This window comes from Hibiscus syriacus, unplaced genomic scaffold (genome assembly GCF_006381635.1).
Source record: "Hibiscus syriacus cultivar Baekdansim isolate YM2019G1 unplaced genomic scaffold, ASM638163v2 tig00116937_pilon, whole genome shotgun sequence".
NCBI classification, from domain to species: Eukaryota; Viridiplantae; Streptophyta; class Magnoliopsida; order Malvales; family Malvaceae; genus Hibiscus; species Hibiscus syriacus.
In genome coordinates, this window is record NW_024063475.1 from 955,451 (window position 1) to 969,875 (window position 14,425).

Below are 14,425 nucleotides of genomic sequence, written 5' to 3' on the forward strand. Positions count from 1 at the left end.
GGTGAAAAAAACCGGACCGACCCGAAAATATATATAATTCGGGTCGGGTCGGATTAAGTCACTGTTTTTATTAAATAAAAATACTTTTTTATTATTTCGGGTCGGGTTTTTAAAGTGTGATATTCGGGTCGAGTCGGGTCGGGTTTTTTTAAGTGTGATATTCGGGTCGGGTCGGGTTCAGGTTTAGGGTGAAAAAAACCGGACCGACCCGAAAATATATATAATTCGGGTTTTTGGGTCGGGTCGGATTTCTAATTCATATATTCGGGTCGGGTCGGATGAAACTTTATTTTGTTCGGGTCGGGTTTTTTAAGTTTGATATTCGGGTCGAGTCGGGTCGGGGTTTTTTAAGTGTGATATTCGGGTCGGGTTCGGGTTTAGGGTGAAAAAAACCGGACCGACCCGAAAAAAATATATAATTTACCTTATATATTTAGGAATAATTATAATAATACCCCTCTATATATAATTTTTTCAATTAAGTCGTGTTTTTATTGAATAAAAATAATTTTTTTATTATTTTGAGTCATGTCGGGTCGAGTTTGTAATTCATATATTGAATAAAAATAGTTTTTGGTATATTTTTTGGTAACTAATTAACATACTCCGATTGGAATGTATCTAAATATTACTCTATCTTTTGGTAACTTATTAACGTATTTTGATTGCGATGATTTTAACTTATAATGTTTATTAGCATGATTTTTATAATTTATTGAAATGAATAATCAATCAATAAAATAAAATTTTAATATTTTTAATTTTTAATATATTACTACATGTAAGTTGTAAAATAAATTAAAATAAAGCAAAAAAAACAAGAAGGGCAATTCTGTCATTTTATATTACTGAAATCAAATTCATCTGACATGTCTGCGAATCAAACATAATATAGAATTGGATTTCAATTCCTACAGATTTCAATTCCTTCACAGATTCCAATTCCCTCATAAACATTCCAGCGAACCAAACGCCACCTCAATGTCCATATATACGAGACAAATAATTACAACCATATTTACAGGCTTTGAAATGAAAATTAAAGCGACTATTGTATCTCAACGAGGGATTTCTCAACCTCACTTTTCAAATTTGGATTCCCCACATTATATACAAGACATACAATGTTAATCATATTTATAATTCCATGAAAATTTTAAATTCATTTATATTGTATTATTGCATGCAAAAAAATCCACTTGACGCCATTCAGATCCACCTTAAAGCATACTTGAACCACAGTCTCAACGTCAACCAAACTAAGACTCGATCGACAAAATCACCCAAATTGCTCTTCATTGCTTTCATGTACTTTCTTGCTTCAGTTTCAGGCAAGATCCTTCTCAACTGGAATCCTTTTTAGTAGCCAAGTTGACAGACAATTTTAATAAGTAACTTCAAATTTCAAGCATTGTACACTCACAAGCAGCTTTATGCATCAAAATTTAACTCAAAATATCGAAATTTGATACTGCAATCATATTACAATAAACCTTCCTCACACTGACAGACTAGAAGGCTTAAAACCAGTTTCTACAACTTAAGTCGGAACATGTGATAAAATGAAAGAAGCATAAAAATATTTCACTAGAATGTTCATATGCTTTACAAGTTTTGCTATAGAAAAGTTCTCAAGCATTCAAGGTCTCAAGCATTCAAGGCAACTAAACAGTACAAATAGAAAGAAAAAAAAAGTCCATAGTAACCAATTTCATCGAGATAAGTCTACATGAATGTATCAGTCTATCGCAAGTACATGCATGTGATGATGCACTTTTGCATATACACTATACAACTCATCAATGCAACTGTGGGCTAGCATTACAAACACTATAGTTGTAACAATGAATATCCAAATACTAAGAACAGAGGTAGGGGCATAAAGAGAAAGATGGACTAGAGATATAGCAGCTGTTGATTCATTAACGTAATTGGAACAAATTTTACTACAGAGAAACCGTGTGTCTATAAAGTACTTCATCATCACTCTCATCTTCCTCATCAGACATAACGTCGTTTCCTGGTAGCTCCAATTTCCCACCCATACAGAACGATGGTCCTAAACTTTCTGATTCAATATAATCACCCTGCAATCTCTCTTCAAATCTCTGGTCACTACAATTCAGAAACCAGTTCAATGAGGACCTGATTCCCTTGCTTTGTAACTTGGTGCACCTAGGTTTGATCCTGGATTCCAAGCTGTATGTGAAGTACTCTGGAAACGCCACAAGCTCTTTGACCGGCCTCCCCATCTCAGTTTTGAAGTAGTAATAGCTTTTCTTCATAAGTTCAATTCGTAGCGCAACCAACTGGGGACATTTCACAACCATCATTGTCACATCCTCTAATGGAAGTCCCCGCCCCAAAAGAAACTCTATAGGCTTCATAAGAACATGCTGACTTAGGCTTGCAATCTGTGGCATCTTCTCGACAATACGAGCAAACCCGTCTGGGTCAATCTTAAGCTTCAGATTGAAGAAATACTGCTGTGAAGACAACTTAGCTTTTAGAGGTAACCCAAGAATTTGTGGATACTGCGCAATAGCTGATGCAATTGCTTCCCTCTTAATCCCAAAACTAATCAAACAAGCAACATTCGGCTTAACAGTTTCTTCAAGATCATAACCAAGTATGTATGCCCGTTTCTCTAACATTCTAGCCAAAATCTTCTTCGGCAATCCCAATGAAACCAAGTAATCCACAAGTGGCTTAATCACAGTCCCAACTCTCATCCCTATCAAATATGGATATTGTGTCACCATAGGACCAATATCTCGGGGACTGACCCCGATGCTCACTAAGTAAGCAACCGAAGTACTCATAGTCCCTTCAAGCTTGAAAACCAACAATTCCGGTACTCTGCAGAACGTATCCGATATCCTGCTTCAACATCAAGCCCCCTAAGAAACTTAATGACAGGGGCGCGGATAGTTCTTAACAAACCCTAGTTTGACTTGGGGATACCGATTTTTTCCAAGTAACCTAACACAGGTACCATATTTTTACGCACGCTACAACCAAGCATTAAAGGGTATTCGTTGATATCATCGATAGTTAATCCAAGTTTCTGTAGAAACTGGACACGCTCACACATAACTTCAACAGTAGACGGTAATTCTAGATTCTCTAATTCATCAGGGATTATTCCTAAAGTCTTGAGATAATCACATATTTTGACACGGTTAACTAGCTTTTCTTTTCTGCCTTGAACAACACCCCAGGTGACCGAGGGCATCTGGTACTCGGGAAACTTTGTGGGTTGAGTTGAATATTCGGAAGCAACTAAAAACCCAAAAGGGTTTTGTGTTTGAGTATATGGGTTTTGGAGGGTTTTGTGTTTTGGGCAACATTGATGAAGAAAATATGAGTTTTTGATGATTTTTAAGAGCTTTTGCCATCTGAGAAGGGCCGATGAGTTCATTCCCAAAGGTTTGATTCTTACCTCAAAAACAGGAGGGGCAAACGAAGACAGCACGAGCAGAACGCCGCCGTATTGTTCCTGATATGGCTGTATGCTACGATGCTAAAGGGAAAGGTCATCAAATTTTGAAACCTATGGTTATACCTCCATTGTTTTGTTCATGAACATTTTTGCTCCTTAATAACACATTTGGCCTTTTTCCTGGTATAATATGAAAGACCCCTTAATGTTTACTATTGTTTACTATTGTGTGCTTAAATATTTTTCTTTAGCAATTTAAATTCTAAAATTTTACTTTTTCTAATTTTTTTTTTCAAAATGGTTATATAGTGAATATTTTTATTTAAGTGACAAAATAATGTTAAGAATATAATTGAAAAATAAGTAAATATTTGATATTTTTGTTATTATATTATTGTTTACTATTTTTATTAATGTTAAGAATATAATTGAAAAATAAGTAAATATTTTTATTTGGGCTTTTTTCCGGTATAATATTGGAAAGATCCTCAATGTTTACTATTTTTTTCAAGGGTAAACTACATCGGATACCACCGAACTTTAGCCTTTATATCGTTTATACCATTGAGCTTTTAATTTTGTCAATGTAACGTTGAACTTTGATTATTGTTTCAATTATACCACTGAACCGTTAAATCGTTAACGACACGACGACGTGGATAAAACGACTTTTGACATCAACATCTCACCAAAACGATGTCATTTTGATCCAAATGTTAACGATTTAAAGGATCAATGATATAACTGAGACGAAAATCAAAGTTCAGTGCTATAATTGGTAAAATTGAAAGTTCAACGGTATAAACGATACAACGCCTAAAGTTTAATATGTTGTAGTATACCCTTTTATCAATTGTGTGCTTACATTTTTTCTTACCAATTAAATTCTAAAATATTGCTTTTTTCTAAATAATTTTTTAAATGGTTAACCAATAGTCATATTTTATTTAAGTGACGAAATAATGTTAAGATATAATTGAAAATTAAGTAAAAATTGAGTTTTTTGTTATTATATTATTGTATATTCTTGATTTATAGTTTATCTCGTTTTTAAATAGAACAATTAAAATTTAATCTTTAACAATCAAACATGATACTATAACAATTATATAAAAATCTTTTATCATATGTGATCATTCCTTGAATAATTTCTTTTTATAATAAATAGATTAATTATTTTATTCATCAACGTTGTCACTACTATAAATCTATAGTATTAGTTTGAATTTGTGATAGCATGTTACATACTAATAAATTATAAGTTTAATGATGTAAGATATTTAAAGAGAATATTTATTATCAAGATAAATAAAATTAAAGAAATGTTACTATATAATTATAATATTTTTTGACAAATCCGGATTGACTTCGTGTCGCACACTAGTTTTGATGGGTGAGTCTCCCAACAGGGATTTGCTGCATACAAGGTCTGAACTCGTAACATGTTTAAACGATACCAAACTGCTACTACATAAACCAACCCATTGATATAATTTTTTTATTTTTAATCTCTTATTTTTATTTTTATTATATTTTTATATTTTGTGATCTTTTAATAACATATAAAAATAATATAATGAACTCAAATATTCAAAATAAAATTATAAATTAAAAGAAAAAATCAATATCATAAATGAACTCAAATACTTAAATATTAAAAAAATCTTATGGGGTAAGTAAAAAATCAAATTGATACAATCAATAAAATAAATAACTAATCAAAAAAAATTCAAATATACTCATTCTGAATAAAGAGTAGATCCGTCACTGGGTGCATGGTGGCCGGATAAAACCTACATATCCACAATGCTAGTCGTGATTCTTGGAAGTTTTCGGATTCAAGGAAGCTTGGTGTGCTACAGGAAATACTAGTCAAAAGTGATTTGCCTTCAGCCGGTGCATGCATGGGGATCAACACTGCTCACCACCGTCGATGGAGATACAACTATTACGCCAACAGCCATGGTTGGTTGATTTCCTACACATCCGATGAGGGAATCCTTGATGGTATTGAATCATAATTTATTCAAAAACAAAACTTTTAAGGAAGCAAATGGTGTATAACCTGTTAAAACGTATTGAATAAAAAATCGAGTTTTCGCAACCAATCTAGACATTGACATTGTTCTTCTTATGTAGTGTGAGGATGAGGAAGTTCAAATGGTGTATAACTGTTAAAACGTATTGAAATAAAAATTCGAGTTTCGCAACCAATCTAGACATTGACATTGTTCTTCTTATGTAGTGTGAGGATGAGGAAGTTGGTCAGGTCTTCTCCAATCCCTTTTGTGACAAGGTATTTTCTAAAGGCCGTTTAATTCACGGAGTGTAAGATTATTTTTGAGAATAAGATTATTGACATTAACGTTATTCTGAAAATGTTTTATTACTTTGATTTGTTTAGCGGGAATGCAAAATTATAATGTTTTGTTGGAGGAATATAAGATTACTTGAATGCATATTTTATCAAAATTATCCCTATGATATATGTTCTTTTTAACAAGTTAAACTTTAATATTAAATTATAAATATTTTGAATTAAAATCTATAGATATATTTTAATTGTTGCACTATCTAACTTTTGAGAAAAAAATACATTTAACATATAATTAGTATACCGGATTTATATTTTTAAATAATTTTCATAAATATCATATTTATTTATATAAAATATAATATAATATGAAAAACTAATACTGTGGTTTCGGGTTGACAAAGATTAATTTTCAATGTATAATATCAACTTTTTTTAATAACTAAAAGTTAGATATTGTTTTAAATAATTATACTTTACAATAATATCATTTTTTCACCTCATACAATTATAAATAATTAATATATTAATTATTAAAAATATAAAATAATTTTAATTGCTCAAATTTATTAATATATTACTAAGTCAAACTCTTTGTATAATATTATTATGTTTATAATTTGAAGTAAAGCACAGAGAATATAAATTGAGACTGAATCTATATGAAAAGTATTTATTATTTCAAATGTATTTTTGTTTAGAGTGGTAAGAATTGTATAATATCTCAAATGTATTTTTGTTTAGAGTGATAAGAATTGTATAATATCTAAATATTTAGAGGTAATGACATTCCCAATATTTTAGAAAAAAATGTTACTATTGGTATAAATTATTAGGTAATAATAGTCTCTTCCATGATTCTAACGTCAGAATATAATTCTGAAAAAGATCATTCCTCTTCATAAAACTTCACATGAAACAGTTTTGAACCCAAAACTAGAGGTGTACAAAAAATCCGAATATCCGATTTTGGGTAAAAAATATCCGAAACCGGATTTTGAAAAAATCGGTTTTTTTTTAACCGGATCGGATATTTAAAAACCGGATAGTATAACCGGTTTGAGAAAAAATTGAACGACCGGTTTTTTTACCGGATTAAAAACCGGTTTTTTTCAAACCAGATAAAAAACCGGTTTTTTATCCGGATAAAAACCGATTTTTTATCCGAAAAAAAAACCGGTTTTTTTAAAAAAAAATCGGTTTTTTGCAAACCGAAACCGGTTACACCGGTTACACCATCCGACCCTCTAAACCGATTAAAATCCGAACCGATTTTTTTAAAATCCGGTTTTTGGGTTGGGAGAAAAAACCGGATCGGTTTTTATCCGATCCGGATCGGATTGAAATCCGGCTTATGTGCATCTCTGCCCAAAACATATCAAATTATATATATTTAAAAAAAAATCATAAAAGAAAAATGTTTAAATTTTTTATAAACCCAAAAATCAAAACTCAAAATTACCACTGGAACATGAAATATCCGAACTAGATATATGGGGACATTCCAGTCAAATAACATACACTTGCATATCCATACTTTTTTATCAATAACCCCTCAAAAAACATTCCAAACATCAAATAAATTTTATCACTTCATACAGAAAACCTTCTTTTCCATATTTCAACTCTTCCTCTTCTGTCTCTGCTTGTAAGACAAAAGGAAGAAAAAGATGCCATTTTCACAACGTTCGAACGAGAACTCGAGCCAATTTGAGGATTTTCTTTTCTCTGTAAGTTTTCGGTGTTTCTGTGGCTGTCCATTTTGCAAATTCAAGGACTGCATAGGTTCTTTAGATCTTCTTCCTTGGCATACCAGTTTGGTATTATCTTTGTCAAATGGGGATAAAGATCCTTGTACGAATTTCGTATAGTCCCTTCTGCAACTCCAGTGGCAAGTGAAATATCTGCACCCCACACATTGTTTTCTATCAAAAGCTTGCATTTTCCATACAATGAAGGTAGCAACTAAAAGAATTTGAACACTTTTATTGTATTTAATGGAGAAATATGCACCCATGTCGCATAATTCAATATTAGAACCTAAATCGAATTTATCAGGCACTGTATCAAGAAGAAATGTAGGCACACAAAAGTAGTTCCAAAACATCTTTATTTTACTTCAAAAGAAAGATGGTAAATAGCAAACCTCTGAGAGGCTTCTTATCATCTGAAAGCTGTGTTATAATATAAATGACAGCTGCTGCAATTGATATAGGGCTTCGCCTGCAAAATTCCCATAAATTGTTAGCATTTACCTACACAAAGTTACAAACCAGAAGTGAACAAAACCATTAAAGAAGATATATACATAGATACGTAAAATATAATATTAGTCTCAGTACAACAATCTCGATTCTCGAGTAACAGATTTTATAAGAAAATCTGCAAAGCTAAAAGGCAGAAATCCCTAAGTCAAAGTACTTCATCTTCCTTCCATCTGAAACCAAGTCCAAAAGCCAAAGATGGTGGGAAGGCAGGGTAGGGTGGGATGGGTGTATTCAAGAAATATAGAGAGGGTGCAGAAGCTTGAAGACCAAGAGCAAACTATTGTATTGAACCATGTCTTTGCAAAAGATCTCAAAAGAAACCACTTATATCATGTTTGCAGGTGTTTGGAAAGATTGGTCACTACTTTCTTTTTAATTATTTTTAGCTTCATAGCTTACAAGAAAAAAAGAAAACTTAGCATTCAATCATTCCAGGAATGCGCTTTATGACGAGATAAAGAAAGTTATTTTTACAGTAAACAAGCAAGATGTTATTAAGCTGAAATACACTTTGCAAGAGACAAACAGCAGCAAAGCAACATGATTGATGTGATAAGTCAATGAAATAATATCAGGAAGGCTAATCAAATTATTTTTCTTTCAAATCATCAAACTGCATAACACATGCAAAAGCTAAATGACCAACTTAAACTAACAATTTGATTGGGGAGCTAACCACCAGCATGAACATGGAAATCGAATACAGAACTATAATGAACTTGGAGCATGACTTTTAAAAAATTACTACCACCGATATCCTTAGTAACATCCCTATCCCCAAAGGAAGACTTCAAAATCCATATTGTATCAAGTTTGGATAATTCACTTGTAATAATCTTGTTTAAGGTATTACATATATCTAACTTTCTATATGCTATAATGCATGTATATATATCAAATAAATAATACATGTTATATATCAAATAAATAATACATGTTATATAAATCTGGACACATTCATGCTATTCCTTTTTTGTCGTGTTTTAGCTATTCTCTCATGTCATGTTCTTGTAGTGTTAATATATTATATCCAAAGTGGCTAGGTCTCTACAAGTTTAGCTTCTCATTCACCAATACCTCATAATCCACCTAAATATAATTGTCTTTAGAAACTAATAGCAATTATTGCAAGATGTCAACCATAATTTCACTTAGGTCGTGATCAGCTTCTTTCTCTCTGTGTCAATATTTTATTCAAACATTCTAATTCTTTCTTAATCATGTTAGTTGATCAACTTAAAACACCACTTCCTAATTACAAATTCTGTGAACTGGAGAGGTCCATGGATGATATCCTAGGCAAATAGGACTTTGAACTAAAATTTATTTGAAAGGTAAAAACATAGAAAGATATTTCAATTTAGTTTCAGAGCTTTTGATGAAACTAGAATAATAACTACCTTATATCAAACTCCTCCGACTCTGAACTGCTTCTTGAGCAGCTTTAACAGCTTGATTATTCATACCAAGATTGGAACAAAAACGCCTCTGATAGTTAAAGAAATAATGTTAGTGACAACCATAATGAATGAACAATACAAGATTCAAATGGAACTTGCAGCAACAAAGTTGTTAACTGAGAGCACCTTATCTTTTTCTCTTTGATAAAAATAGGGAACTCACCATGAAGTCACCAGCATGAATGGTTCCCATCTCCACAGACTGACCAGTCTCCAATCCCAATGTTTTCACAATGTATTCTTTTGCTCGGCCAATTTCTTTCTTTGTAGCCCATTGGCAACAGAGCAAATTCTATTTGAAATCCACAGGTTCAGGAAAGTCATACACATTAGGAAAGATAATCACGAAGCATCTATATGTTAAAAGAATCTTAGGCTGTACCCTTGACAGTGCGTGGCTTGTCCTCTTGTCGACAAGCAATGTATAGGCAAGCAGCCAACAATGCATCCTGATTTCTTCCTCTACTAGACTCTGATCTTCCACCTTCTTAAATATCCATTGGCTCGATCCTTCAGTCAATGCCAAAAGCACCATAAATCAGATGCATATGAAAACTGATAAAGAAAGCATAATAAAGATGGAAAGGTCATCAAGCTAGCATTATAAGTTTAAAGCACAACAGAAGATGCTCCTATGGATCAGAAAGTATCAAATTAATTCAAACAGATACTACAAATTATTTTCTTTTAGAAGCATAAACATGCACAAAATTATATGGTGATTATTAAGATAATTATTGAGATGTAGATTACAAGGGCTTCGGTTGTCAAATGAAGAAAAAAATAGAACTGAAGATGCAGCAAATTTTTTAAAAAAATAAGGGACCATAAAAAATTAAAGAAGAAAAGCTTTTAAGAGGGGGGAGAAAGTAAATTTTCCAATTCAAAACCTCTAATAAGAATCATTTTGGTACAGAAAGTTTTAGCAGATTATTTTCCTTCTATTAAAACCTTCACATACAAACTATAAAAAATCCAAAAGTTAAACAACGAGAATGGGATGTTAATCTATTTTTAAGGATTAAATGCTAATCACCCATTACTTATAAAAAGGTATAGCAAGAACTATAAGCAGGATGATTCTCTCCTTGTTACTCAAAACATCTTAAGTTTGTAAAGAGAATTGTATCCTCGCTGCAATCACTAGATACTTACATTGGTTACTTAATTCTTCAAGCTTAAATGATATCTGGTACATTTTAGGGATAACTTCTGGTTCTTATAAAAATGAATGGTACATATTTATCCATTATAAAGATCGTTAAACAAATGTAAAATAATAAAAAATCATACAATATTTAATTTCTAGAATCTTTTACTTGATTAGAAATAATACAGATCTCCTACAGAGTAGAAGTCTTCAACACACTTGGCAACAATTTGTTTGGTAAACACAAAATGCTTTCTTGCCCAATCAACAACCCAAACCTTATTCTTTTTCCTCATCGGAAGGTGACTAAGAGCAAGGGAACTTCTTGCCACTCATGCAGAGGATTGAATATTTTCAAAACTTTTTTTGTTCATGCACAGTGGGACTCTGAGATGGAGCTGCAACAGCTATTATGGTACCACTTATATGATTTTGGTTTTCAGCACAAATGCAAGCTCAAGTTTTAAATTTATAGTTTGTTTCTGCCCATGTACAGACCGGGGAAAGGGAACAGCGGCATTAAGGTATTTCTTGTATGCATTTGAGGTTTTTCAACTCATTCACAAGATTAGAATTTCATATCTTCTTTCAGTTGGCTCATTGTAACAAAGTTTACATTATCCTTTAGTTTTGCATTGAAGCGGACATGGCATAGTCTAGTAAAACTTTATTAAGTCAATGGCGTCAACACCAACTAGTACTAGTGGTGGATCTAGAAATTAAAAAATGGCCAAATTTTAATGCTCATATTCTAAAAAATTTGGGTATGCAATTTTTTTATTTTTTCCTATTTTCATTAACAAATTAAACTAAATTTAACACTTTTATCAAAATAATGGGTGTGCAGTGGCTCCCCTAGGGAGCTTCTAGTACCAATAATACATACACTTGGAATACTAAAATAAGGGAGTAGACAAGTCTATGTGCATATGTGCATGTCACTAGTCCAGACAAATAGATTGAAACGACATATATAAATAATATTTACAAAAAAATAGGTTACATACCTTGATTGTTGCAACAAGACCCAACCTGAAAAAAATTATCCAAATAAGTGACATTACAAAGTAAATTATCTTACAAGCATAGAATTTTACTTCATAGAGAAAAGGAAGCGAGCCAACAAAAATGCTTACACCTAAAGGGAATAGAAGTGCCTGAAAATCGGTATTAAAACAGTTGATGAATCATAAAGTAATCAGATAGATTAGAACACATGTTCTAAGAAACGCAGTCTTAATATTCAGTTTGATTAAATTGAGCTGGATTCAACAGAGTTCAGAACATATTCATCTGATTGATATGATTCCAATTCTTCAGCTTAAGAAAAATAAAATTACTAAAGTAACACTTTCCAATCAATTCTAATTTCCTAGCATCGGCCCTCAAAATTTTTTCAACAATTTTCTCCGGTACAAAGAAATAGGCATACTAACAATAATTGCGATGTTTTCACCAACTGAGAAACATATTTTTCCAGACTGCCAAACGACATCATGAAACAAATTAAAATCCCTCAAACAATCCTCAGAAATAATGGACATCTTAAAGTCATCCAATTCATTCAACTCAATCAAACAAAACTGTGATAATCCCCCCACTATCAATAAGATCCATAACCCCAACATCCATTTTCCCCATTAGTTTCCCACAGTTTCTGTCTATCCAATATACTCCACAATCCAATCAAACTGGATTCCAAGAAATCAATCCAAAACCAGCAAATAAAATAAAATACTATCAGACATGGTAGCAATAGTCTTAAAAGCGATAATCAATCCGCGATCCGAATTCGAACCACGATTCTGCACCGACCCAATGAAGAAGACAGGAACTCTCCAGAAGTACCATTAGGCTTAGCGATAACGGTGGATAAACCGCCATCGGCCAAAAGCGGGTTGGTTGGACCACCGACACGGAGGGATCGTTATCGCCCGACTCATTGGCGAATGTTCTCCATTCCGATGTCTCATCGATTGAGTGTGACTCTAGCACTAACCCGCACTCCGAACACACCGTGTCGCCGGCCGAGTGATCAAAAAACCACCTCCGTATTCTTTTTGCAGTCCGAGCAAAACGCGTCCCCATATCTGAACAGCTAATAGTTTTCCTTTTTTCTTTTTCTTTTTTGTTTCTCTTAAATTCTCTTTTTGCCAAAAAAATTGAAACAGCAAAAGATTGTTAGGTTAAAATCTTTATTGTTGAGGGTAACTACAAATTTAATCATTTCTATTTCAATTACGTTCAATTTTGGTCACTAAAATTGAACAGATATATTCTATCACTTATATTATCAATTTGTTATAATTTGATCATTTAGTAATTATTGTTATCCCAGTTGAAGTAGCACGTTAAAAAGTAATTTTTCTAATTTTACCTCTATTTTTTAAATAAATATTAATTTAAACCTCAACTTTTAGCAAAGTTTAAATTTAGTCAGGGTAAGAGGGGGACCCCCTTTCCTATTATCTATTTGTTCTTGTGATGAATGTATTGTCTGCTCTTTTAATTCTGCTGTTGCTCAGGGGATATTTCACCCTAACTGTAAGAGAGTGGGTTTCACTCATCTATGTTTTGTTGATGACCTCCTGATCTTTTATAAGGGATTGATTATATCTTGGGTGATGAGCGTGCTTGATGTGTTCTATGGCATTTCTGGGTTGAAGTCGATTGCTTCCAATATGAGCTCTTTGTCTCGGGGATGAGTAGTGATTGTATTGTCAAGGTTGTTCGTGCCATGGGGTTCTAGATGGAGATGTTCCCTGTTTGCTATTTAGGGATTCCCTTGGTGGCAAGGAAGCTTACTGTCAAAGACAATGCTCCTTTGCTTGTGAAGATTGCTGAGAGGTTGAAAGGGTGGTTTGGGAAGCTTCTTAGTTATGGTGGCAGGCTTCAGTTGATTCAGTTTGTGCTTTGCAGTATCTCTAATTTATGGTGCAGATAGGTTCCTCCCCCTAAAGCTATGATTAAAAAGATTGAGCAGCTTTACTCCCGGTTCTTCTGGCGAGGTTGTGATAGCTCGACGCAGTGCAACGGTGGGCTATAATTTCATTTGCTCCATTAACTCTTGGGGGTGGGTTTGAAGAGTCTTGATTGTTGGTCTAAAGCTTGCCTTGTTATGCTTATTAGGAATAGCTTAGCCAACCATGGTTCTTTGTAGGTTGCTTGGGTGCATGCATATGTTTTGAGAGGGACTGATTTTGGCTTCTTGATTGTAAGTCTGATTTTAACTGGATTATTAAGAAGTTCATGATTGAGGAACCGAAGCTGCGAGGGTCTTCTATGTGTTGGTAATGGGACTGTTGTCACTACTAGATAGAATTGGGATGTAGTTTGGCATAAGTTGATATAGTTTCCCTTGACATTCTAAAGCATGCTGTCATCGGGTGGATAGCTTTACTTGATAGGCTTCCTACATCGATCGGTTGCAGAGGATGGGTTGGCGGTGATAAATTTGTCTTCTTGTAAGGCTAATTTAGAGTCTAGGGAGCATATCTTTTTGGTTGTCCTTTTGCAAAGGGCATTTGGTATAGTCTTTTGTTTTGAATGGTTTGAGGAACTAGCCTAGGCTGCTGTTTGCCTTAGGGGTGAGTCTCTTTTGGTGTTATTTTAAAACTATCATGGAGTGCGTTTGTGTATAGTATTTAGTTGGAGAGGAACTCTAGGGGTTTTCGAGGCAGGAGTTGCTCTGCTAAGGATCTTCTTTCTTGTATATAGTGTTTAGTTCGTATATGGTTGTTAAATAAGGGGCCATATAGGGTTGATAGTGTAAATGAGTCTTTGTATAGCTTA

At 33.2% G+C, this 14,425-nt stretch overlaps 2 pseudogenes; both read right to left on the reverse strand.

Annotated features, from left to right (window-relative positions):
- Positions 1-1,857: 1,857 nt before the first annotated feature.
- LOC120188021 lies at positions 1,858-3,544 on the reverse strand (annotated as a pseudogene).
- A 3,943-nt stretch (positions 3,545-7,487) lies between these two features.
- LOC120188004 lies at positions 7,488-12,721 on the reverse strand (annotated as a pseudogene).
- Between the last annotated feature and the right edge of the window lie 1,704 nt (positions 12,722-14,425).